Source organism: Pagrus pagrus (genome assembly GCF_965226575.1).
Source record: "Pagrus pagrus genome assembly, chromosome: 21".
In the NCBI taxonomy this organism is placed as follows: Eukaryota; Metazoa; Chordata; class Actinopteri; order Spariformes; family Sparidae; genus Pagrus; species Pagrus pagrus.
In genome coordinates, this window is record NC_140208.1 from 26,930,079 (window position 1) to 26,956,467 (window position 26,389).

The window sequence follows — 26,389 nt, forward strand, 5'->3', positions numbered from 1 at the left end:
GTCAGTGGGTATCAAAGGAGGTCTGAGGACCCCAGGAATAGTGTCCAGGGGGTTCACAGAAGTGAAGTAATTTGTCATTTCAATTATATTTCTAAGAAATATCACAATGCAAGACTAGTAAGAATGGCTTGTTTTTAGTAACTCACTGCCACTATTTTGCAGTAAAGACTTTTTTTTTTTTTAAGATGGATCCTAGAAGATGGAGCAATGTGGACAATTGGGATTTCAATGTCATGTGGGTCCTTAATTCGTCTTTCTTTGACATCTATACAACGCCTACAAAAGGCGTAATTGTTTGACATCCAAAGACAGCCAGAAGTAAAGGTTTTATACATCTTTAACACATCTTCATTTGACATCTATACAACATCCAGAAAGGACGTATAAAAAACTTTAATTCTAGCTCCCTGGAGGATGTCTTCTGGATGTCCATAAATGACGCTAGCTGTCTATACAACGTCCAGGTAAGACGTATAAAAAACTTTAATTCTGGCTCCCCGGAGGATGTCTTCTGGATGTCCGTAAATGACGTCTTTTAGACGTCTTTAGTAGCCGTCTATACAACGTCCAAGTGAGACGTATGAAAAACTTTAATTCTGGCTCCCCGGAGGACGTCTTCTGGATGTCCGTAAATGACGTCTTTTAGACGTATTTGATTGACGTCTATACAACGTCCAGAAAACACGTATAAAAAACTTTCATTCTGGCTCCCTGGAGGATGTCTTTTAGACATCTTTGGATGTCCATAAATGACGTCTAAAAGACGTGATCTACACCACTTTTTGCTCACTGGGAGAACTCGATCACCCACTTTAAAGTGGCGAACAACAGCTTTACGGTCATACCACGCCTTCATTCTACCTTGGGCTCGCTCAAGATTCTCTCGAGCTAGGTCATTAGCCCGGTGCAGACGAGAACGGAAATCTGAAACATAAGTTAAGATGTTCTTTGCAGAAGAGTCACTTAAAAACTGATCCTTCAAGATGGCCAAAGGACCTCGCGGAGTGTGTGCAAAAACAAGATCAGCAGGACTAAACCCAAGTGACTCCTGTGTCACATCTCGACAAGCAAACAGTAACCAAGGAACAGCATCTACCCAAGCTTTACCAGACTCCAAGCAATATGCACGCAACATGCTCTTCAGCGTTTGGTAATAACGCTCCAGCGCTCCCTGGCTTTCAGGATGATATGCGCTGGACACGTTGTGCTGTATACGAAGCTCTTTCAGGACGCAGGTGAACACACAAGATATGAAGTTCGACCCACGGTCAGTCTGGACAATCTTCGGCAGACCAAACAGGGAAAAGAATTTGAGTAGCTCCCTCAACACCACTCTGGCCGAAATCGTCCTCAGAGGCACAGCCTCTGGGAAACGGGTAGCGACATACATCATTGTCAACAGATATTGATAACCCCCCTTGGAACGCACAAGCGGACCAACAATATCGGCGATGACGTGATCAAAGGGCTGGCCTATGACTGGAATTGGGTATAGGGGAGCAGGAGGAATCGTCTGGTTGGGCTTGCCAGTAAGCTGACAAACATGAAATGTTTTACAGAAACGAACCCCATCCTGCTTGAAGGAGCAATAAGCGGAAATGCATTATTTAAGACTGAAGGAATTAAAAAATCGCTACATGGAGAACGAGAGGTGTAATTTCATCTGGAGTATAGGATGACGTCACACACCCGCTCTCTGTGTTGATCTCCAGCCTCATGTTTACAAGCCGGTCCGGCCGCGCGTTCATGTGCGTTCATGTGAAACTCCGCCTCCTCCCTCCCTGTAAAACGCGACAGCGGCAGCGGCAGCATTTTCGAACTGCAATGGCAGACAGCGGAACAAAACCTTCCAATGAAGACGAGCAGGAGCAGACTAAAAAAAAAAACGGTCATTGGCAAAGAAATTGTCCGATAAAGAAAGGGATAAAACCAGAATTAACATTGGCCTGGCGTTTCCGAGGTGGAGGGAGCTACGAGAGCTAAAGGGGCTACAGTCGGACTCGGAGCTGGCTCTTCTTCTTCTTGACAGGCAAGTAACACCATAAAGTCAAATGTCTGTTTTATTGTCTGTGTTACAGTAACTTTACACACTTGCCGCTATATTGCATGAGTATGTAGCATGGGTTAATGTCCGGAGCTGGAGTTGTTACCAGCTCGGTCCTCAGCAATGGGTCAGGCGTTACGGTTGTGTTTGGTGAGTAGCCCGACAGGCAGCTAACATTTCAATTAGCATTGTAAAATTTTGCCTGGCGGACAACCTGGGGGGCTCACGGGCTGTCACACCAGGCTGAAACATCGGTCTCACTCACGGAGAAGAGTAGGAACGTTAGCATTAGCTCCCGGTGCTTGCACTAGCCAGGATCCGGCCATGGCTCTAGCCCAATCAGCCGATAGCAGTCAGCTGCGATCGGCAACTGGAGCAACTCACAGCTATGCAGTGCTTCTACCAGCTCTAACAACTTGATCACTGAACCTCCAATCCAGCTGGGGGTTTGCTAAAAAGTCGTTGCTAAGAAGGAAATATTGTCATTGTCATTTGTCATTGTCGAGCAGAGGCAGAGGGAGGTGTGGCTAATGGCACACTTTGTTTTGGTCTACAGGCAGTGCTCAACAGCAAACCTAGCGGTGAAATGATTTCGCTTTTTGCTCCTTTAACGCCTGGCCAGAAAAATACTGACTAATGCGATTGAGTGTTTTAGAAATACCCAAATGTACCGGCCAAACCATCATGAGCCACACTCAAAATCTCCTCTCTATACCCAGATGGCACGACAATCTGCTCTAAAGAGTTACACTGGTCTGGAACATTATAAGGTCTCCACTTCCTAATCAAGATGCCGTCTCGGAAAAAAAAACACTTCGGCTCCTTATCCAGATCAACGTCCGATGAGGCAAGCTGAAACAATGAAGCAAGTGACACATACACTTTTTGAGCATCAATTAGCTTCTCACGAGACAGGCGCACAGTCTCGCTACTCACTTTACACGATCTCTCAGATCCAGTACAAGAAGCACTGGTAGAAGACTTGGGTGTCTTCTTAAAATCATCAAGGGCAACAAGAAAGGAATCAGACAAATCACAAAAAGAATCAGAAGAATCCAAATCAACAAGAGGAGACGAGCGTTCTTTCCCCTCAGAGGAGTTTGAACACGTTGCCATAGCACGTGTAACCGCGCAGGCAGGGAAAACATCAGGGTGTTGCTGTGCGCGCTGATGGACAAAAGGCTTGTCTGGAACAGCCACATGAGGCAACACTTCAACATCATTTTTCCACACATTTCCCCCACCAATGTCGTTCCCAAGAATAAAAGTTACATCTGGAATTGGCAAAGATTTGCGAATACCAACAGCAACGCTACCAGTAACCACATTGGACTTCAACTCAATTCGATGGAGAGGAACCGCGGTTGAGCCCATCTCAAAGCCACGAACAAGAACACTGGTGCCAGTCTTTGACTCTTCAGACACCGGTAGAACCCCTTCCAACAGCAATGACAATGCAGCCCCAGTATCACGCAAAATGCGCACTGGGACGAGATGTTCACCACCAGGTAAGGCCACGAAACCGTCACTGAGAAAAGGCTCGTACCCAGACTGTGCAATGCAACAATGCAACAATGGATGATGGCTGTGGAGTCGCTTTAATCAAACCCACGGCCTTAGCAGCCTGTTTCTTCTTCAACACAGGACATTCTGCCACTATGTGCCCGGGCTTTTTACAGTAATAACAGATTGGCTCAGAATTACTGGAAGAATTACTTTTGAATGTACAATTTTGAATAGAAATATTTTGATTCTATTTGAAATTATATATTTGAGGCAAGAGGAAGACAGTCCTCCGTGCATCGTTTTCTATCCAAATAAAGCCACCTATACGTACATATGGGAGTTGTGATATGATCAAGATGATTTCTAATAAAAGTATTAGTGCACTTTCTACCAAGTATAGAAACCCAATTAATAGTAACAGGGCATTCACTTAAAGTCAGTTCATCAAGATGTATGCTTTATGTTAAAGACACTATACTATGGCGTATTGATTTGATAACCATATAACCTAAAAAAGCCTCATAACCACACAATTCAACGTTTACATTCAAACGTTGGTTCACAGTGTTATTAACAAACCAATTATGTAAGTATAGAGTTTTGTTTCTATATGAAATGTAATCATCAATTGTGAGGTGACAACTTTCATCAACAAAGTCTTTTATGTTGGGTGCCAACATAACAGAATTTGTTGATGAAAGTTAGCTAGTTTCACAGGGAGTTTTCCAACAGAGAAAGCACAAGTCCAACAGAAAATGAAGGAAAATATTCCATAAACTATTTGGGTTCTTAAGTAATCATTTTAATCCAGTTGATTTTTATAATTTGGTTAAATTTGGTCAAAGGCAGAACATTAAGTCCACCTACAGCTAAAGGATAAGAGAGAACAGTTTTTTTTTTCCCATAAGAAATTCAACTGGATTTTGTCTAGCTTGGAACATATGGATTTAGAGACATCTAGTGTTGAGAACACATAAGACGCTTTTGACACCCCCTCAGCTTTACTTAATAATACTCTACAATGTATAGCTAGGTCTCTGGTTAACCAGTAATTTAATATCTTTCTAATCACCTCAGTGACAGGCAAAAAATTATTATCCATAACTTTTTTTTTTTAATTTATCTTTAGAAATTCTATTTCCTAGGTAAGTTACAATGTATTTTACAGGAATGTCACATATTTCAGTAAGATAAGGGGCAAAATTTCTATTTTATTCAAATTAAGTTTCTGAAACATCAGAGAACTTAGATATAACAGATAGAGCCACAGAAACTTATTCAGTCCTCTTTAAAAATAGTGTTGTATCATCTGCTAGTTGTGGTATTTTGAGTTCCTTACCAAAAACATCAATTCCTGCCAAAGAATTCTGCAACATTAAAGGTAGGGTGGATGATGTTTTCCTGGAGCATTTTTTTAACCCTTTTTACCATATTGCTTAAAATCTACTTCACACACAGATTGAAACCAATGAATTAAATGATATGACACATACACCAAAAAAAATAGTCGCCTGTGGGATGGGCAGGACTGAAAAAACTCCATCCAATCGTCTTGAGCGTTACGCTCAAGACAATTGGATGGTGATATGTCTATCAACCTCAACTGCCATTTCCCCCTCCCCCCCTCCCTCCCCTGCGCGTACTCCTCTTCAGGCACGAACGAATCGCGCGTCCTCAGAGGCTTGGCTACTGGCTAGTTGGCTGCTCATAGAAAATACGGTGGACACGTTAGTGTCAGTATGGCAGAAAAGGTGCCAACAACTAGTCGGAAGCGAAAATCTATGTTTGACAAGGCTACAGCCAAGAAAAAGGCTGACGAAGAGCGCAACAAAACGAGAGTGTGCATCGGTGCGGCATATGATCGGTGGCGTCAACTGAAGCAACAGCGAGGGCTGCAAAGCGACGCCATGGTGGCCCTATTTCTACTTGATAGGTAAGATAACATTATGTCTTTATGATTTTTGAGAGTAGTCATTGGTTTCTGGCATTATGTTGTAATTTTAACTAGGGATGTCCCGGATCCGATCACGTAATTTTCAATGGATTGTAGTGTTGTAAACACTGCCAGGGATTACAGTTCTCCACCGCTACGTCGGATTTCCATCAATTGAAATGTCAGTTTCCAAATTTCAGTAAATAGTTAAAATGGTTTAGGAAGCAATCAGGCCACTGCATGACAGAGTCAAGTTGAAACGACACTTCTCTATTACCGCTGCACCGGATTACCTGCACCCTGTGATACGAGAAGAAGATTAGCTAGCTAGTGTTAGCCTCTGTTTGCTGCTCCTCAAATGACTCTGACTCTGGGGCATAAAATGTGATCGGGACATCCCTAATTTTAACAATATCCATTCAGTTTGAGGATAAAACGAATTGGACGAATTGCAATGTTAGTAATGCTTGCAATTTTTTTTTTACCGGGCTAAGTTTGCTAAACACAAAGTACATTAGCCTACTGCTGCCAATCATGGACTATAATGTCTGCTGTATTACATTCTTGAGGATTATTTTCATGTCATTGTTGTGCGTGGCCATGACATCACTCACTCACTGGCTGTGTCCAAATTCAGGGGCTGCAGCCTTCAGTGGCCTAGCCTTCGCGGTCCACGAGGGCCGGGTCCTTCGGACAGGTCTTTGATAGCCTCATCCACCGTTGTTAAATGGACGGTCGAGCCTTCGGAGTATTTCCTGGTTGCCTCACCAGATGTTCCCGCCCCTTACCCTCACGTCACGATTGTGAATGAAGAGATGCATTAAACTCTGTTTTGGTTCAAATCTATCAAATGTGTACATTTATTTGTGTGTGTACAAAAATTAATGACAAAATGTGTCATATCTAAATTGAATCATTAACATTACAAAATAAACATGAACCCATTGGTGAATAACGACTATATTTACCATAGCATCACCAGTGTCACGTATTTTGACTGAAAGTTGAAATTTGGAGGTTTTGAAGTTTAACATATCTGGCGTTGGATGTTCAAATGACTAAAAAACGAGTATAAACCCATTACTTAAATTTGAATATCATGTCTGCGCCACTTGATGTCGCCATTTTCTCTTGCTTCCTCTTCTGTTTCGGGACTGAGCAGCGGTGCGCAAAGGATCTTGGGATATAGCAGGCCGCGAAGGATAGTAGCGGTGCATCCTCCGAAAAGGGGGAAGGCTAGGCTGCATTTGTGGGCTGCGTTTGGAGGAGCCTCTGAATTTGGACAGCCTTCGCGCAGCGTTGTGACGTAATTGGCCTTCAAATGCGCACTTCGTGGGCTGCAGCCCCTGAATTTGGACACAGCCACTCACTCAGACATCACTGTGCTGTGCCTAAACACCCATGTTTCTCCTTTCTCATCAGGCTGGCACACTCAGGCTGACACACCTGCAGCAGATCAAGATCATTACAGCCCAATTAACAGCCTGCTGTATAAGCCAGCCAGTTCAGTTGCTCTAGGAGACACAGACCCAGCAACACCTTAGTCCCAACAGTATGATTTGTTAAACACCCTTTTCTTTCAGCAATCTTTAACTTAGTTATTTTATTTTGGCCTGGAGATGGCCGGCAGTCCTTCTTTTCGCTTAGTTTTTAGTTTATAATTTGGTTTTGTTAGGCGGGGGGGGGCCAGCTTCGACGTCCCTATAGGGGGTGGCCTGGTTCCCCCCTCCATTTTGCTGAGTTGGCTGGCATCTCCAGGTTCCTTCTGGTTTGATGATTTCTCACTCGGTAAAGTATTTATATTGTAGTTCTGCTATGGTTTCATAAAGGATGTTTATTGTGGGAACAGTTGGTTAATAAAACCTGTGAAAATGTTCTATTTTCTGGTGTCCTTTTATGTTGAGGTCTCCAATTTGAGCCACTGTTGCTTTATTTAATTGTTTGGAGGCCGTAACATCATGTATTCATTTTATGCTGCTAAAACGCTATTACTACCCTTCAGAGGCAGGAATTATGACATATTTATATATTTTTGTTAGTTATGAGAAGAAGGACATACTGAGTTCTACACCAGTGAAACATGGTTTCCTGAGACCCCCTCCTCCTCCCCCTGTATCCACAATTCTCTCTGAATCCTCCTCCTGCTAGATATGGGAAGGTGTACAACAAGAGATCAAAGTTATGGAGGCTGTACACTCTGAAGGTTGCAAAGGACTACAGTTACATCCCAGACCTCCAGAGCGCCATCCTGCGTCAGAGACTTGCTGCTCCAAGAGGAATGGCACAGAGCCGACCCTCAAGACCAGAGGATCCTCGAACACTGGGAGTTTTATCAGGTGTCCCTCCCCCGACAACCCAGGAGCTGTTGCAGAAGCAAGTCAGCAGGCTTGGTATGTTTGATAGAACTTACAATTTGCTAATGTTATTATTGTCAGATACAGTGTGTTTTTAATTGTGGTATTCTTTGTACAGCACAGACCCCACCGCCCACAGACTAGGCTTTCCAGCATGTGCCTGACCTCCCAGCCAGCACCGACCAAATGGATCAGCTGTGACCAAATATTTTCCCTAAAAATGTATATAGTTGTGCTCAAGTTCTTGTAATTGTCATGTATCATTACTATTTTTCTATGCTGTATTATTTTAATATACAGTACAGACCAAAAGTTTGGACACACCTTCTCATTCAATGAGTTTCCTTTCTTTTCATGACTATTGACACTGTAGATTCACACTGAAGGCATCAAAACTATGAATTAACGTATGTGGAAATATGTACTTAACAAAAAAGTGTAAAACAACTGAAAATACGCCTTATATTCTAGTTTCTTCAAAGTAGCCACCTTTTGCTCTGATTACTGCTTTGCACACACTCTGCATTCTCTTGATGAGCTTCAAGAGGTAGTCACCTGAAATGGTTTTCACTTCACAGGTGTGCCCTGTCAGGTTTAATAAGTGGGATTTCTTGCCTTATAAATGGGGTTGGGACCATCAGTTGTGTTGTGCAGAAGTCAGGTGGATACACAGCTGATAGTCCTACTGAATAGACTGTTAGAATTTGTATTATGGCAAGAAAAAAGCAGCTAAGTAAAGAAAAACGATTGGCCATCATTACTTTAAGAAATGAAGGTCAGTCAGTCCGAAAAATTGGGAAAACTTTGAAAGTGTCCCCAAGTGCAGTCGCAAAAACCATCAAGCGCTACAAAGAAACTGGCTCACATGAGGACCGCCCAAGGAAAGGAAGACCAAGAGTCACCTCTGCTGCGGAGGATAAGTTCATCCGAGTCACCAGCCTCAGAAATTGCAGGTTAACAGCAGCTCAGATTAGAGACCAGGTCAATGCCACACAGAGTTCTAGCAGCAGACACATCTCTAGAACTGTTAAGAGGAGACTGTGTGAATCAGGCCTTCATGGTAGAATAGCTGCTAGGAAACCACTGCTAAGGACAGGCAACAAGCAGAAGAGACTTGTTTGGGCTAAAGAACACAAGGAATGGACATTAGACCAGTGGAAATCTGTGCTTTGGTCTGATGAGTCCAAATTTGAGATCTTTGGTTCCAACCACCGTGTCTTTGTGCGACGCAGAAAAGGTGAACGGATGGACTCTACATGCCTGGTTCCCACCGTGAAGCATGGAGGAGGAGGTATGATGGTGTGGGGGTGCTTTGCTGGTGACACTGTTGGGGATTTATTCAAAATTCAAGGCATACTGAACCAGCATGGCTACCACAGCATCTTGCAGCGGCATGCTATTCCATCTGGTTTGCGTTTAGTTGGACCATCATTTATTTTTCAACAGGACAATGACCCCAAACACACCTCCAGGCTGTGTAAGGGCTATTTGACCAAGAAGAAGAGTGATGGGGTGCTGCGCCAGATGACCTGGCCTCCACAGTCACCGGACCTGAACCCAATCGAGATGGTTTGGGGTGAGCTGGAACGCAGAGTGAAGGCAAAAGGGCCAACAAGTGCTAAGCATCTCTGGGAACTCCTTCAAGACTGTTGGAAGACCATTTCAGGTGACTACCTCTTGAAGCTCATCAAGAGAATGCCAAGAGTGTGCGAAGCAGTAATCAAAGCAAAAGGTGGCTACTTTGAAGAACCTAGAATATAAGACATATTTTCAGTTGTTTCACACTTTTTTGTTAAGTATATAATTCCACATGTGTTAATTCATAGTTTTGATGCCTTCAGTGTGAATCTACAATTTTCATAGTCATGAAAATAAAGAAAACTCTTTGAATGAGAAGGTGTGTCCAAACTTTTGGTCTGTACTGTGTGTATATATATATATATATATATATATATATATGTATGTATGTATATATCCCCCCAAAATATACCATTAAACATCTCAGTGTTGATACATTTTGTTTGTGGTTATTTATCCTGATTGAAAAGGGATGGTATGACAAATTGTTTATGCAGAAGACCACAACCAGAGGTATTTCAAATGAACAGATTTATTATTATTTATTTAAAGCCAAACCAAACAGGGTTCATAACACTATAAAATATTAAACAAATAAATACTGATAAAGGAATTAAATATGTACATTGAGATCAGGTTTTATTACACTCTACTTGGGACAAAGCCCTTGTATTGTCTGAGTGGATCTGGATAACGATCGCGAATTTTCCAGACACAGCAACTGGGTATAATGACACGCCGACCCTGTCCAAGTGCCCCATACTGCCACACAACAAACTGTCTGTATGCTGCATAGAGGAATTGTTTGTTGCTTTCTCCTGTGTCTGCAACATCTGCCTCAGCCCGGAGGTCATTCCATATCCTCCTGGCAAGGCGAAGAAACCCCTCCTGTAAGATGTATAAATCCATGTGTGGCAGCATGGAGATGTTCAGACCGCTACTCTGCGTGATTGACTACTGACCTGCCACGCCCCCGTCCTGGAGCCATCTTCCTCTCCACCTACTATTGCAGCACACAGTACTGTGTCTCTCACAAGCTCCCCCTGGTGACCAACCCAGGTACTGACATTCTCCACGGTTCAACGCCCCTACCATGGTCCACTGTCTCCTACTGGCTGTCATAAAGTTACTTCCACTGCTGTGATTAACTGGATTCCAATTCCTGTTGTTATTTCACATCGCAAATCAATACACAGGCACAGGTGTAGTCGAACTGTCGATCATAGTGTGCTTTGTTAATCCAGCCAGGTCAGCTAGCACCAAACCTCACATCAGCAATCTAACCTTTGGGTTATTTAACATCCGTTCACTGACCAACAAGGGACCTCTGCTCTATGATCTACTGAATAACTGTAAGTTTGATTTCTTTTGCTTGATTGAGACATGGCAGCAGCCTAATGACTTTTTACACCTTAATCAAACTATTCCTCCCGGGTTTGTCTACTCACAGTGCATGTGTATGCCTCATTTGAGTCCATTGCTCTGCAAATCAAGGGCCCAACTCCTACTATTCTTGCCACTAATTATCGACCACCCAAGCCGAATAATGCCTTCCTACAGGAATTCTCTGCCTTCTTAACAACCTTATGTTCTGTGTCCCCAAATTTACTATTGCTGGGTGATTTTAATATCCACTTGGATAGCATCAACAATGCTTTTACACAGGACTTTACTTCATGCCTTGACAGCTTTGGACTACAGCAATATATTGACTTTCCGACACACTCCGAAGGACACATTCTTGACCTAATCTGCTGTTCTGGTGTAACCCCTCAAAACTGTTGTGCCTCAGATTTGCCTATCTCAGACCACAAGTTAATATCCTTCAATGTCAAGCCAAGATTATCCAAGACTAACATGCTTCGCTCTATCACATTTCAAAAAACATCAAAAATATCGACTTGTCAGCCCTCTCTAATGGAATTGATGACTTTCCTAGCAGAGACAACTTATCCACCACAGATGAACTGGTATCTCACTACAATATTGGACTTCATGGACTGCTAAATACTCTTGCACCTCTGAAAACAATGTCTGTTTCTTTTGCCTAGTCTGCTTCTTGGTTTACACCAGCACTACGCTAGCTCAAAACTAAAGGCTGTCGTCTCGAACGCCTTTATGTAAAAACTGGCCTAAGAGTACACAAAGAAATGTATCATAATCACCTACTTCAATACAAGGATGCTCTTTCATCAGCCAAGACCACATACTACTCAACCTTAATTAGGACAGCTGATGGAACTAGAGCCCCTATTCTCAACTATCAACAATATCCTGAAACCAACTGATGCTCTACCACCTCACTTACTCACAGTTACACAGTGTGATAACTTCATGACCTTCTTCAATGCCAAAACTGAAAATATCCACCAGACACTGACTGCTTCAAATAACTCTGCATCCTCTCTGCACTCTCTGCCCACATTTTCCATCAGCTCTCCGCTTGCCAGCTTCAAACTGCCAACTGTCTCTGAAATAACCGGACTCATCCTTAAATCCAAGTCATCCACCTGCCAGTTAGACCACCTAGCTGGTAAAAGGCTGCCTGCCTGCCCTGTCCTCTCTAATAACTGACATCATTCATTCCTCACTGACTTCTGGTGTTGTTCCATTATCACTAAAGACTTCTGCAATTACTCCAACTATCAAGAAACCTGGCGCAGACCCAGATGATTTGAAAAACTTTCGTCCCATCTCAAACTTGTCATTTATCTCCAAAATACTAGAAAAAACTGTTGCAGCTCAGCTAAACACCCATCTGTCCCACTACAGCCACTATGAACAATGTCAGTCCGGCTTTCGCCCCCTTCACAGCACTGAGACAGCCCTGGTGAAAATCACAGATGACCTCTTGATGGCATCTGACTCTGGTTTACTCTCCATCCTGGTTCTCCTCGACCTCAGCGCAGCCTTTGACATTGTCTCTCATGACATCGTCCAGGACAGATTAGCCTCCATTGGAATCACTGACATCCCTCTGGCTTGGTTGAAATCATATCTTACTGGTTGCACACAGTTTGTTCAACTCAAGAACCTAAGATCCGGCTCCTCCCCAGTCTACAGTGGTCTTCCCCAGCGCTCTGTCCTTGGTCCCCTCCTGTTCACTATTTATCTTCTGCCCCTTGGACACATTCTCACGAAATATCATATTCAATTCCACTGCTATGCTGACGATACCCAGCTCTATATTTCCACCAAACCTACGTCCACTCTGCCACCCACAGCTCTAGCTTACTGGAAATTAAATCATGGTTCTCACTCAACTTCCTTAAACTGAACAGCGACAAAATGGAGGTCCTCCTCATTGGTACCAGATCCACCCTAGCAAAACACAACACTTTCTCCATGTCCATGGACAATTCCACTGTTCCTCCATCACCTCAGGTTAGAGCCTGGGTGTCATCCTGGACGGCACCTTATCCTTGGAAGCCCACATCAATAATGTTAACTGGTCTGCACACTGTTCCATCCAGTAGGCGATTTGAGGGGGGATGAGGGGGGATGCCGTCCCCCTTGTTAGCAAAATTACCAAAAAGCAACCCCCTTGTTAACCTGCCATCACTCTCCATCCCCTAGTATAGTAGCAGAAAGTGTGTTACAAATCACAAGCGGCTGCGATCAGCTCCGGCGGACAGTGGAGTTAAGCCGTGCACGGCTGCTTTGCATTCCGGCTGCCTAGTCGATTCTTGACCAAAGCCGCAACAAGCTGCACAGACCAGATCGCGCTGGCAGGAAGTCAGAGACACAGGAACAACATAGAGCAACCGGTCAATTTTCAAAATAAAACACCCTGTGCAGACTCCCGATTGTATAAAAACGAAAAATGACCAGATCAACAAAATCTGAGCAAGTCAACAAAATCGGGCAGACAAAAGGCTCGGTTCTGAAACGTTCCCGCTGGGATTCTCTTTATACACTCATGGTATGATGCCGTGCAGAGGGCGGAACAAAACCTGGAGCAGACGCAACGTCATGGAGCAGCTTCCGGTGGATTCCCAGCGCGTCTCTCGTGTAGAGGAGGAGCACAACAAGTTTGCTTGTTTTAAAACTAAAATGTTACTTTTTGTAAGTGTTTTTAGTGTGTCTGTTCAGAACATGGTGGCCTATGGTATGTTGGCAATTGGTTTATAGTTTAACCATTAGTGAGGTAGCTGTTACATTTCCTGACACCAGCTGTTTTATCCCCGATTGAAGCGCACTCTGCTGGACAAACTATGTCATTACACCAATTTTATATTACCCCAAGCATGTTTTTCTCCATTATAGTTTTTAAATATAAGGTTTTCATATCGGTGCATATCGGACAATATATAAGCCGAAACCATTATATCTCTGAGAGGCTCATATTGGCCGATAAATCAGTCGGGCTGTACTATTTTGCACAATGTTCATTGTGTGTCCTTCAAGGAATTTAGATGGTAAAAAATTCCAAGGGGTCATGTAACTTAAAATGACCCTGCTTGTAGTGTATTGTGAGAAACATGAGAAAACCCTGCCTGAATAAACTCAGTCCACTGCATACAATTCAAAGGTGTATTTACTCATTACTTTAATACAGTTATAAAAAGACAATTGTAGTAAGGAGAGAAGGAAGATAACTGGATAAAATTGAATTGGAGAATTAGAAATGTCACAGTTATGGTTAAGGCGTCCTGCAACAATGTCCTTTGGGAGGTGTACATAGGTGTGTCAGGGCAGGGTGGTGCTCCCATTGATCCATCCCCCCTGTTAAAAATTAACAAATCACCTACTGGTTCCATCTATGCAACATCAATCATCTCCGTCCCTCAGTTACACCAACCTGCACTGCTATCCTTGTAAAAACCCTGATTACATCCTGTCTGGACTCTCCTCCGTGGTCTTCCTCAGAAATCTCTTCATAAACTCCAACTGGTCCAGAACGCAGCCACTTGTATCATCACCAGAACTCCCTCTATTGAACACATCACTCCGGCCCTGCAGCAACTCCATTGGCTCCCTATCAAATCCCGCATTGATTTTAAGATTCTACTCCTCACTTTCAAGATCCTTCACAACCTGGCACCATCGTATCTCTCTGAACTTATTCATATCCACACACCTTCCTGCACTCTCTGATCCTCTTCTACTATCCAGCTCTTTGACCCATCTGTCAACCTAACTACCATGGGGTCAAGAGCTTTCAGCTGATCTGCACCCAGCCTTTGGAACTCTCTCCCAACTGTTTCCACCTTTAAATCCTGCCTGAAAACGCACTTATTCCGAGTGGCATACTCTGTCTCACACTAACTATGCAATCCCATTCTTGCCTATTTTCTGTATTATTGCACTATGTAATTGCATTTCATATTTATGTATTTATCTTTGCAAAATTGCAATACCTTCCACACTAATGATCACCTGATTATATTGTTTGATGTACTGTTGTTATGTTATGTGTGTTTTGTAAGGTGTCCTTGGGTGCTTTGAAAGGCGCCCTTAAATAAAATGCATTATTATTATTATTATTATTATTAATAATCATTGTTTAATAATGTAATGCCATGCCAATTATCAATAATTAAAGAATCTGTATTTTGTTTTGGAATTTGTGTTATAAGACCCTGTTTCATCGTGAGGTAATTCTTCTTTATTGATAGCTTCATTGTGCACTGCAAGCAGGAATTTTGAAATTTCAGAGGACAATGAGTTATAAAATTTTGAAGTAAAGCCATCATTGCCTGGTGACCTATTGAGCGTGAGATTTTTGATACCCCATTTTATTTCTTCAATGGATAATGTTGATGAAGGTTCTCAGTCATCCAGGTCATAGTAAATCTAGGTGCTGTATTGTAGGCAACTGGACTTGTTTCAGTTTCTTGAAGATGTTTCACATCTCAACCAATAATTCTAACTAACTGGAGAGGGGTTGGCAGGCTTTCAAACTCTGTGCGAGTGTGACCTTACAGAGTTGTTAATGACACCGGTGAGCTCTGAGTTTCAGAGTCATTAGGGTCACTTGTGGGTAGTTGATCCAACCGGCCAGTCAGAGTAGACAGAGAGGAGGAGACAAGAAAACGTAACAACATCGCAGTTCCCTTAGTCGCAGGAACATCTGAGAAACTCAGGAGGATCTTAGAAACATCCTATCCCGGTTCACTTTAAACCTACCAACACACTGAGGCAGAAACTTGTCCATCCTGAGGACAAAACACCCAGGCATAAACAGAGCAATGTAGTTTATGCTGTTCAATGCAGCCAGGAATGCACAGATTTGTACATTGGGGAGACAAAACAACCTCTCCATAAACAAATGGCACAACACAGAAGGGCCAACTCCTCAGATCAAGACTCTGCTGTTCACTTACATCTGAAGGAGAAAAATCATTCCTTTGAGGACAACAATGTGAACATCTTGGCCAGAGAAGACAGATGGTTCGAAAAAGGAGTAAAGGAATCCATCTATGTCAAACTGGAACAACCGTCTTTGAACAGAGGAGGTGGCTTAAGACATTATTTATCACTCACCTACAATGCTGTACCAAGTTCCCTCCCCAGACAGCTTAACAACCATTCACAACTGGGCTCACCTAGCCTTACCAACACACATGAAGGCCAGTTGGATCAACAACCCACAAGTGGCCCCTAATGACTCCAAAACTCAGAGCTCACACGCGCTCTTAGCGACTCTGTAAGGTCACACCCACACAGAGTTTAAAAGCCTGCCAACCCGTCTCCAGTTAGTTAGAACTGAGGAAGCCTCTTGGATGAGAGGTGAAACATCTTCAAGAAACTGAAACAAGTCCAGTTGCCTGCGGTACAGCACTTAGATTTTCAATGGATAATGTTTCATTACATTCTTTCTTGAAATTGTTACTTTTTTAACATCTTTTAATTAATTAAACACATTAGAGCTGTCACTACAACAGTCATTTTTATAAAGATCTGCATAAAAATTTGACATATTTTGAAATAACGGTATAATCTTCGGTTACAGAGTTCTCAATTTGTTATCTAGACAGAGAAATTCTCTCAATGTTTCTTTACTCTATACTAAAAAAATATTTGCCATTTTTTTCATCCATTTTAGTCTAGAACATATGAAAGCACCCTGAGCTCTTTCTTTAAAGAATTCGTCTAATTCCTCTTGATGTATTTGTAACTGTAGCAGTAGGTCATCATCATTTTTTCAAAATTATTTTTATTTATCAAGTTTTAAGTTTAAACCACACACAAAAAACAGACAGACGATGTACAACAACAAGCAAAAAAAAAAGACCAAAACAAGACGGGATAAAACAAAGCGAAACAAAACAAACTGCCAGCCCACAGTAATATAAACATGAGAAAATTACAGTTATACATGTCAGACCACATACTGAATCAAGAGTCCAGAGAGCCGGGATCAAGAGAGGTCAAGGAGAGGCTTGGTTGTACAAAGCACAATGCAAACAGTACAAAGCAAAACGAGACAGAATAATATAGTCCAGTGTAACTAATCAAGGGAATGAAGTTTATCACTTCGAATGTACGCAATAAAGGGTCCCCAGACTTCAAGGAACTTGTGGTGAGTGTTTAAGAGTATATCGAATTTCTTCCAGGTAGATACAGGAAACCGTATCACTCAACCATTTTTTAAAACAAGGAGGGGAAACTGATTTACAATCTCTAAGGATAACTCGTTTTGCTACAACCATACCAAACATGAGGGCTTGTTGTAGTGATGAGGGGATCAACTGTTTACTATATATAACACTGTACAAGTGGAAAATGTCATCCCAAAAGATCCTAAGCTTAGGGCAGGAACAGGAAAGGTGACCCAGAGTCCTGTGATCTGATTTGCATTTATCACAGGAAGCGGAAACGGAGGGAAAGATCCTATTCAGTCTGGTCTTGGAGAAATGTAGCTGGTGGCTGACTTTAAACTGAATAAGTTGAAGTCTAGCATTGATAGAGCAAGATTTGATCCTATTCAGTCCCTGGGCCCACAGCACATCTGAAATCTGATACCCAGGCTTCTTTAATATGGAGAGGAGCGGCTGCCAAACTAAAAAGATTAACGAATTGAGAGATCAAGCGTTTGTAGTTGGGAGGTTTGGACATAAGCTCATAAAAGATGTTTTGTTCAGGCAACATTTCAAAGTGAAGGATCGACTGCCTAACAAAATTTCTGACTTGCAAGTATAGAAAATAGTGGCTGGAAGGGAGACCAAATTTTGCCTGCAGTTGAGCGAAAGACGCAAAGTGGTAATTAATGTAAAGATCTATGATGGCGATCAAACCTTTGTCGGACCACTGTACAAAAGCAGCATTCATCGTGCCTGGTTTAAACGAGGATTCTGACAAACAGGAGCGTAGGTAGACAGTCCAGGAAGATTCAGCACACCCTTAATCTGTTTCAAAATCTTAAATGTGTTACGCATAACAAAATCATCCTTAAAACATCTAAAAGGTAGATTTAGTTTGGAGAATAGAATGGCTGCTAAGGAGGCACCTGCGCACACTGAAGCTACACGAGTCTCAATTACAGGCCAATTGTGATGGAGGGAGCCAATCTGCTCTGCCGCAGCTGCAGAGTGACTCCAAAAAACCAATGCTCTGGCATTACAGGCCCAATAGAAATGACGGAGGACAGGGAGGCCGAGGCCTCCCTCAGCTGTGGATATCTGTAGGTGTGCCGCCTTAGACAGGGCCGGACTGGGAGACTTTTTCAGGCCAGGAGTCAGTCATGTAACCAGGCCACCCTGGCCTTGCCCAGACACGCACACACACACACACACACACACACACACACACACACACACGGTGCATTCCAAATAGAAGTCCACACATGGGACCTATTGCAGCGCCGTCGTATAGGGGGGAAAGGTGATGACAATTCTAAGGGCCCACAGCCCGCTAGGGCCCACACACAGCCCCCAGTAGCCTCTATGACAAAATTATTATGCATACACTGAACTAATATATATGCATACGAATGAATCCGAATTAAAACAAAGCCACAAGTTATACAATATTCTAATTTTAATAATTTCAATAACCCCCTTGGCCCCTTCTTAAAAAATGGTTTGGTCCACACCGCGGTTCGTTCTTCCTCATCTGAATTAAGTGAGCGCGAGCCAACTCCAGCAGGGTTAGGATGGCCCCCAAAAAGCACAAGTCCGGACACCAGAAGAGAATTGAGAAGGAGGCCAGGCGTAGGAGCAGCAGAGCAGGGGCCCAGGACATTACCAACTGTATTTCTAAGAATGGTGAGAGTAAAACTACGGAGGGCGGCTGAAACAATTAGCCTACTTGTTAATTCATTTAATGTCTGTAACCTTAACTTTGACGGGGCGCGGGCTGGAGCCTACGTTAGCTGTCATCTGGCAGCGCTACACTCTGGACAAGTCGCCAGTTCATTGTAGAGCAACGGTTCCTAGAGTAGCTATAACTGAACCGTTACTAATTTAGGGGCTACAGTGACCGTGTGTTTCACGCATATCACTGTCGGACAGTGCTCCAGTATGCGCCCACTCAGAGGCTGCATTGAATTGTATTATGATGCATTCAAGTTCTACTCAGTAATTATGAGCATCAGACGAAGGTCAGTTACGTTACCATGATGTGTTCAATGCGGTCTTGTAAATGTGTTATTAGTGGGACATTTGAATAGCCTAAATATAAAAAAGTTAAATGTTCAAAGATTTGTTGTTGTTGTTTGTTTTCATAGCAATATAAAATAAAAGACACCATAATAGCTGACAACAACAAAGTAAAAAAGACTATTTAGAATTTTGGACAGTTTACACTGACTTTGAATGGTTTAAAAATATTTTTTGCCTGGGAAAGTGAAGCTGTCCGCCTAGAGCTATGGTACTAAGAAGCCCATTTAGATTTGTCCAAGAATAGGATAGTTCTGCATTATTTTTTCCATGAAACATAACATTTAATGTTTACAATATATATAATGGAACAATAAACCTTTATGCTCTGCTGCTCCAGAATCAGCAGTGGCTGCCACATCTGAGTTTGACCCCACAGCAGACGCTTACCCCCAGCAGTCCAATGATGCCTTTGATGGTGAGTGAGTGATGTGGACACTGGTTGGCTGTTTTGGTTTTTTAGTGAACTGCTGTACTACTGGCAGTGACTAAGCCATTAATCAACACCTTGGCTATTTCAATGATATAATCAATAGCAAAATATAGGCTACATTTTTTTATAACTCAATTTACGTCACTGTTGCTGTTGACAGAGACAGGCCCAAGTTCCCAAAGCAAGGCTACTTCAGATAGTGAAGGGAATTGTGAAGCAGATCAAAGCTGCTGCAGTCATGAAACTGCTGAAGACAGTCAGAGCACAGGAAGTACAGAAAGACAGGAAAGAGAGAACAAGGAGGAAGAATATTTAAAATGCGACCCAGGATTATGGCCAGAGAAGCTCACAGACCACGATCGTGAGATAATTGTCAAAAAGCTAGCCACAGCCACTCAGAGAGACCTGACCTTGATAATGCCAAAGGATTCAGATGGAAGGAAATTTCCAGAGTATTTAGAGTATACAAAGTCAACAAATGGACGGGAAAAACAGAAGAGAGACTGGTTAATGTACAGTGAAAGCGCAAGGGCAATATACTGTGTGCCATGCATGTTATTTTCCTGTGATGGCCTAAAAAAACCATCAAAGAAGGGTACAAAATATCAGATCTCAAATGGTGGAGAATGTACAACAAATTCCCTGACCATGAAGTTTGCAAGGCGCACAAAATTTGCTACCTCAAGTGGAAAAATCTGAGATATTCTTTGATGGAAGCAAAGGGAATAGACAGCCATCTGCAACAAGAAATCCAACTTGAAGTTGACAGAAACAAAGCTATTCTTGAAAGAATATTAGATGTTACTCTTTTTCTGGCCTCAAGAAATTTGCCATTCAGAGGGAGCACAGAAACGCTTGGTGATGTACGGAATGGTAACTTCCTTGGCACTGTAGAGCTTGTAGATAAGTACGATCCTCTGTTGAATGAACATCTGAGAAAAGTGAAGGAGAAAAGACCAAGCACCAGAATGACCCATTACCTTAGCCCAGAGTCTCAAAATGAGTTCATAGAACTCTGTGGAGATAGAGTTTTGAAAGAAATACTGAAGGAAAGGGAGTGTGCAATTTATTACTCATTAATATGTGATGCGACTCCTGATGTCTCCCACAAGGAACAGAATGTAATTCTGTTGAGATATGTCGTTCAGAAGGAGAATGATCAATGGGATGTAACTGAACGTTTCTTGCAGTTTGAAGAATTCAGTGGCAAGACTGGCCATGAAATATCAGAGATGATACTGAAGACATTAGAGGAGCACCACATTGACATTGCAGATTGCAGAGGCCAGGGCTTTGACAATGGCTCGAACATGTCAGGAAAAGTTAAAGGGGTCCAGGCTGAAATAAGGAAAATAAATCCACTTGCTACATATTCACCATGTGCCTCACATACTCTAAATATTGTTGGAGTACATGCTGCAGAGTCATGTACCGACGTTTCAACATTTTTCGGGTGTTTGAATCGCTTGTACAATATCTTCAGTGCCAGCCCAGAGAGATGGGCCATTCTCAAAGAAAAGACTGGCTGCTCCCTTCACCGCATGTCTGATACCCGTTGGAGTGCCCGCATAGCGGCTGTTAAACCAGTTGCAAATCACTTACCATCACTCCTAGAAGCCCTGGATAGCATCCTTGCTAGATGCAGCTTAACTAATGAAGTCAAATCAGAGGTCACTGGTCTCAGGAGTTATTTTACATCTTTTAAAGCCATTGTTCTCCTGACTGTCTGGAAAAAAATACTGCAGTCCATTGAAGACAGAAACATAATTCTGCAGTCAGGAAAAATTACACTAGATGTAGAAGCAGCCAATATAGAGGCATTGAAGGAAGAAATGCAGGTATTTCGCGACTCATGGGATGACTTCCTTGCAGAGGCTTCCCTCATCGCAGAAGCTATGGATGTTCCCACTGGATTTCCAGTCAGCCACAAGCGAAAGAGAAAACGTTTTGCAGATGAGAGTCAGAGGTCAGAAGAAGAGGGAAACCAACAGGAGACAGAATCAAATCTGTTTCGAAACAGTGTTTTCTATGTGGCTTTAGATAGCATCATCTGTGCCTTGGACACCCGCTTTCAATCCATTGCAAATATCTGTGAGGAATTTGCTGCAATACTGAAAATCAAGGATTTAAAAGATCATCAGATTCACTCAGTTTGCCATTCATTAACAAGCAAATACAAACAGGATCTTAGTGCTAATTTTGAAAGTGAAGTGCAACATTTGAGGTCTGTTTATACTGCCACATTTTCAGACTGCCACTCTCCCCTTGAACTGCTGAATTCCATTTATAAACTTCAGCTTCAGAGCATTTTTGGTGAAGTATGTGTTGCCATCCGAATCTTCTGTACATTACCTGTGACTGTTGCAGGTGGAGAAAGGGCGTTTAGCAAACTGAAACTAGTTAAAAACTATCTCAGATCCACAACAACCGAAGAGAGGCTAAATAGCCTTGCTAGACTTTCAATTGAAAGACAGCTAAGCCGACAGTTGGACTTCAAAGACCTCATCAGCGAATTTGCTAACAAAAAGGCCCGGCGTTGGGCTCTCTGAGGAGACTTACTGTACAATGAACAAACAAGCCAATTTAAACTTCAATTGAGATTAGATGAGGCTTGTTGTTGTTTTTGATATTTGTTTTACAACAATGTATTCCATGTGCTCTTTGTTTTACTTTTACTAATTTAAGTTAAATGTTACAAATTTACCTTGGGCTCCACCCTGTGGACTATCTTGAGCCAGGACACTTTGTGTTTTTGCAGATAAGTGCTTGATTGTTAAATACAATAAAATACCCACTACCTATTTGTTGAGTGGTTAATTGAAAATGTATTTGCAATCAGAGGTGTAATAACGTGTTGCATATCAGTGAAATGAGAATAAGACAACTAATAATACATAATTTACATAATAATACTCTGCCTTGTTAAGTCGTTAATCATAAAAATGAAACAAATTGGGTGTATTACACCAGGCACTGTCAAGAACACTGAAAAACAACAAAATTGAAGGTGGCAATGAATGGGGTAGAGGGGCCCACACCGATATTCTTTCAGGGGGCCCAGAATTCCTAGCAACTGCCCTGCATACTGTACAACTCTGCACTGGGGGGAAGGGGGAAGGGTGGCAGAGAGGAGGAGGGAAATTAATATACTTATTTGTTATTGTTCTTTTAGCCCTGAACTGCACTTTATATTTCTATATTTGATCTGTGTGCTTTTTAATGTACTTATTGTCGCTGCTGGATCCTCCCTGAGGAAACCCTTCCAAGGTATTAATAAAGTACTAGTATGTCTATCTATCTATCTATCTATCTATCTATCTATCTAGTGTGCGATTTGTGAAAAAAACAGAGGAGGGGATAGTTTATAGCCAATACAGTCACATCGACATCAACCCAGGATATGTTAATAGACAGGCGTCTATATGGGACAGGCTTTCAAACAAATCAGCTCAGCAAAGATGGGAAATAATATAATCATAATATAATTCTCAATGGGCCGAACAACTCGACCGGACGCACCGGGTCCAGAAAACATTTAATAACTCGGGTCGGGTCTTTTCTTTCTCTTTTTTTTCAACAACTCCTTAACTGCTACTACCACTGCCGTTACAATGTAACCGTTACAACTAACGTTGGCAACGTTAGTTCCGCTATTTGACCATACTATATTTTGCCAGTATATATCTATCAGTTTACCCATCTCTATATTCATTATCACCACACCACTGCCTGACAGCTATCTTTGTGCAAACCTCAGTCTCTCCATCTCTCCATCTGCCTTCAGCCTCACTGTCGCTGCTGAGGAAACTGCTGGTCTGCTCACGCCGATCAGGCTACAGAAACAAGGAATCATTTTGAGTTGAGAGCTAGCTAGCTAATCGATTACACACCACTCAAAGAAAGACTTCCAGTTGAAGACTGGATAACGTTAAATACTGTTGTAAAATTAATTGGTCGAAATTAGTCGTTACTCTGTATGATTCGTCACTTGACATGGCGCAGGCTGATGGATTGACACACTCGGCAATGAATCTGGCAACCCGACTGCTGGAATTATTTTTTGTTGTTGCGACTACGACCTCGAGACACTAGATGGCGGTGTTCTGCTCATTCTCCATATTCAACCTTTAAGTTGAGTTTATTAATTCGACTGTTGCTAATAGAACAGATACATTTTCTTATACCTAATGCAAATTAGTGAAAACATGCATTCATGGATAACAAATAGGCTAGAATAAAACACACTTCTCATCTGAGGCATGAAATTACTAGTTAACTATATATATATTTTTAATTATACCCAATCTGTGTATAAGAGACAGACAGCACTTCATCAACACACACAAACACACACACACAACATAAATGTAAATATATTTTTTTATTTTATTTTATTTTATTATTTATTTTTATTTGTATATATTTGATTCTGTGAGTTGTATTTGTTTTGTTTTATTGATTCTTGATGCTTTGGCAACATAGTTCTCCTAACATTCATGCCAATAAAGCAAATTTGAATTTGAATTTGAGACACACACACACACACACACACACACACACACAGAGAGAGAGAGAGAGAGAGAGAGAGAGAGAGACACACACACACACACACACAGAGAGAGACGGTAAACGGTAGAGAATAGTGTCATTGATTATGCAATCACAGATATCTGTCCAGAAAATATAAGTGCATTCACAGTTTTACCACAACGCCCCATATCAGACCACAATCAGATCACACTCTATCTGAAAAAAGCAGAGACCCATACCCAGAAACATGCCCCCGCTAACAACCTGTTACCTCTCCCAAAACATTACAAGTGGACAGAGAAAAGTCTCACTGATTACGCCAATTCATTTAACAACACTAATATACAAACTATGCTAGATAATTTCCTATGTAACCAATACCTGCTAAACAAAGATAGCATAAATTTAGCCACTACAGATTTAAATCAGATATTTATGAAACTAGAAAAAGAGTCTAAAATGATAAGACCAAATGCAAAATCAAACAAAAAGCAAGCAAAAGAACAATGGTTTGACAATGAATGCTCCCTTTTCAGAAAGCATCTCAGAAACCTGTCAAACAAGAAACATAACGATCCTGAAAACCAAGACCTACGCCATGAATACCACACAGCCCTTAAACAATATAAGAAAATTATCAACCAAAAAAAGACCAAATATACTGAAGATGAATTTATCAAAATTGAAAAGGCAATAGACCAAAACTCTTTGGAACCTGTGGTAAAAAATTAATTCAACCAAAAATGAAGATAGCATTAAAATTAAAGATGGCAATGTTTGGAAAAACTATTTCTCAAATTTATATCTAAACCCAGAAAACGATGGTTTAAACACACAGCAGATGTCCATAATTGACCAATTAAAATCATTAGAAAATGCAATAAAAGACAACCAAAATGCTTTGGATGGTCTAATTACAATTGAGGAGCTACAAGAAAAACTTGCTGATCTTAAAAATGGAAAAGCTTGTGGCATCGATGGTATCAGGACAGAAATGCTGAAATACAGTAGTAATAAACTTAAACTGGCTATACTAAAATTATTTAACTTGGTGTTAAAAAGTGGAATTTACCCTACAATTTGGAACAAAGGATTGATTACTCCTATCTTTAAAAGTGCAGACAATCTAAATCCTAATAATTATAGAGGCATTTGTGTGAATTCTAATTTAGGGAAACTATTTTGTAGCATACTAAATTCAAGAATACTGTCCTACCTCACCGATAGTGATGTATTAAGTAAATCACAAATTGGCTTTATACCCAAACATAGAACAACAGATCACATATTTACTCTCCATACTCTAATCCAAAAACATGTACATCAAAAAAATAAAGGGAAAATATATGCTTGCTTTGTTGATTTCAGGAAAGCATTTGATTCAATTTGGCACAATGGTCTTTTCTATCAGTTACTCAGAAATGGTATTGGAGGCAAAGTTTATGATCTTATTAAATGGAAATACTCAGAAAATGAGTGTGCTATAAAAATTGGAAAGAAAAGAACTGATTTCTTCAAACAGTGTCGCGGGGTCCATCAAGGTTGTAATATGTCCCCAACACTTTTTAATATATATATTGACCAATTAGCAAAACTACTTGAAAACTCACCAGCCCCAGGACTTGACTTGGAGGGGAAAGAAGTCAAGTGTCTGTTTTATGCAGATGACCTCCTACTGTTATCACAAACAGAACAAGGAATGCAAGAATATCTGGACATACTCCATAATTATTGTGTAAATTGGGCAATCAGAGTAAACCTAGATAAAACTAAAATTATAATATTTCAAAAGAAAGCAAGATCACAATCTAGAAAGAATCAGTTTACTTTGGGAGAGACAACACTGAGCCACACAATGGAGTACACTTACCTTGGCCTAACTATCACTGCTTCGGGTAGTTTTGTTAAAGCTGTGAGTTCACTAGCAGATAAAGCCCGCAGAGCATATTACAGCATACGAAAAGTTCTATTCAAATTAAACCCCCCAATTATGATCTGGCTTAAAATTGTGTTATTGAACCAATCCTCCTATATGGAAGTGAAGTTTGGGGCCCCTTAATTAAACAAGAGCACTGGGACTCAAACCCTGTTGAAAAAGTGCATCTTGAATTCTGCAAAAACATACTCAGAGTCCACAGAAACTGCCCATACCACGGCTGCAGAGCAGAGCTGGGCCAGTTCCCCCTCTTAATCAAAATCAAAAAGAGAACTATTACATTTTGGAAGCACTTGAAGGAGTCTGACGTCGACTCATACCATCACAAAGCATACTTGGAGCAGCAGGGCTGTCTGAACCCAGATAATAATACCTGGAATGGGACAAATGAGGAAATCAGATTGACAAGTCAAAATGACACTACAAAAATAATTCCATACTCACAAATAAAACAAATTCAACAAAGATAATAA

General features: G+C 41.5%; 1 protein-coding gene and 1 long non-coding RNA gene across 3 annotated transcripts in view; one reads left to right on the forward strand and one right to left on the reverse strand.

The window, feature by feature from the left end:
* csnk1db (casein kinase 1, delta b) overlaps positions 1–23,500 on the reverse strand; it is a 195,697-nt gene extending 172,197 nt beyond the window's left edge. Inside the window, exons 1-2 of one of the 2 annotated variants that reach the window (XM_084342579.1) lie at positions 23,422–23,500; positions 23,203–23,283 (exon numbers count right to left, since the gene is read on the reverse strand). The gene's annotated coding sequence lies outside the window, so the exon portion shown is untranslated. Of the gene's footprint in view, positions 1–23,202; positions 23,330–23,421 lie in introns of those variants that run through there. The other variant, XM_084342580.1, reaches the window with a different exon arrangement.
* Positions 6,991–8,154, forward strand: LOC311250463. The gene is made up of 3 exons (XR_014621287.1): positions 6,991–7,271; positions 7,632–7,873; positions 7,956–8,154. It is a non-coding gene; the product is annotated as an uncharacterized lncRNA (long non-coding RNA).
* Positions 23,501–26,389: the final 2,889 nt, after the last annotated feature.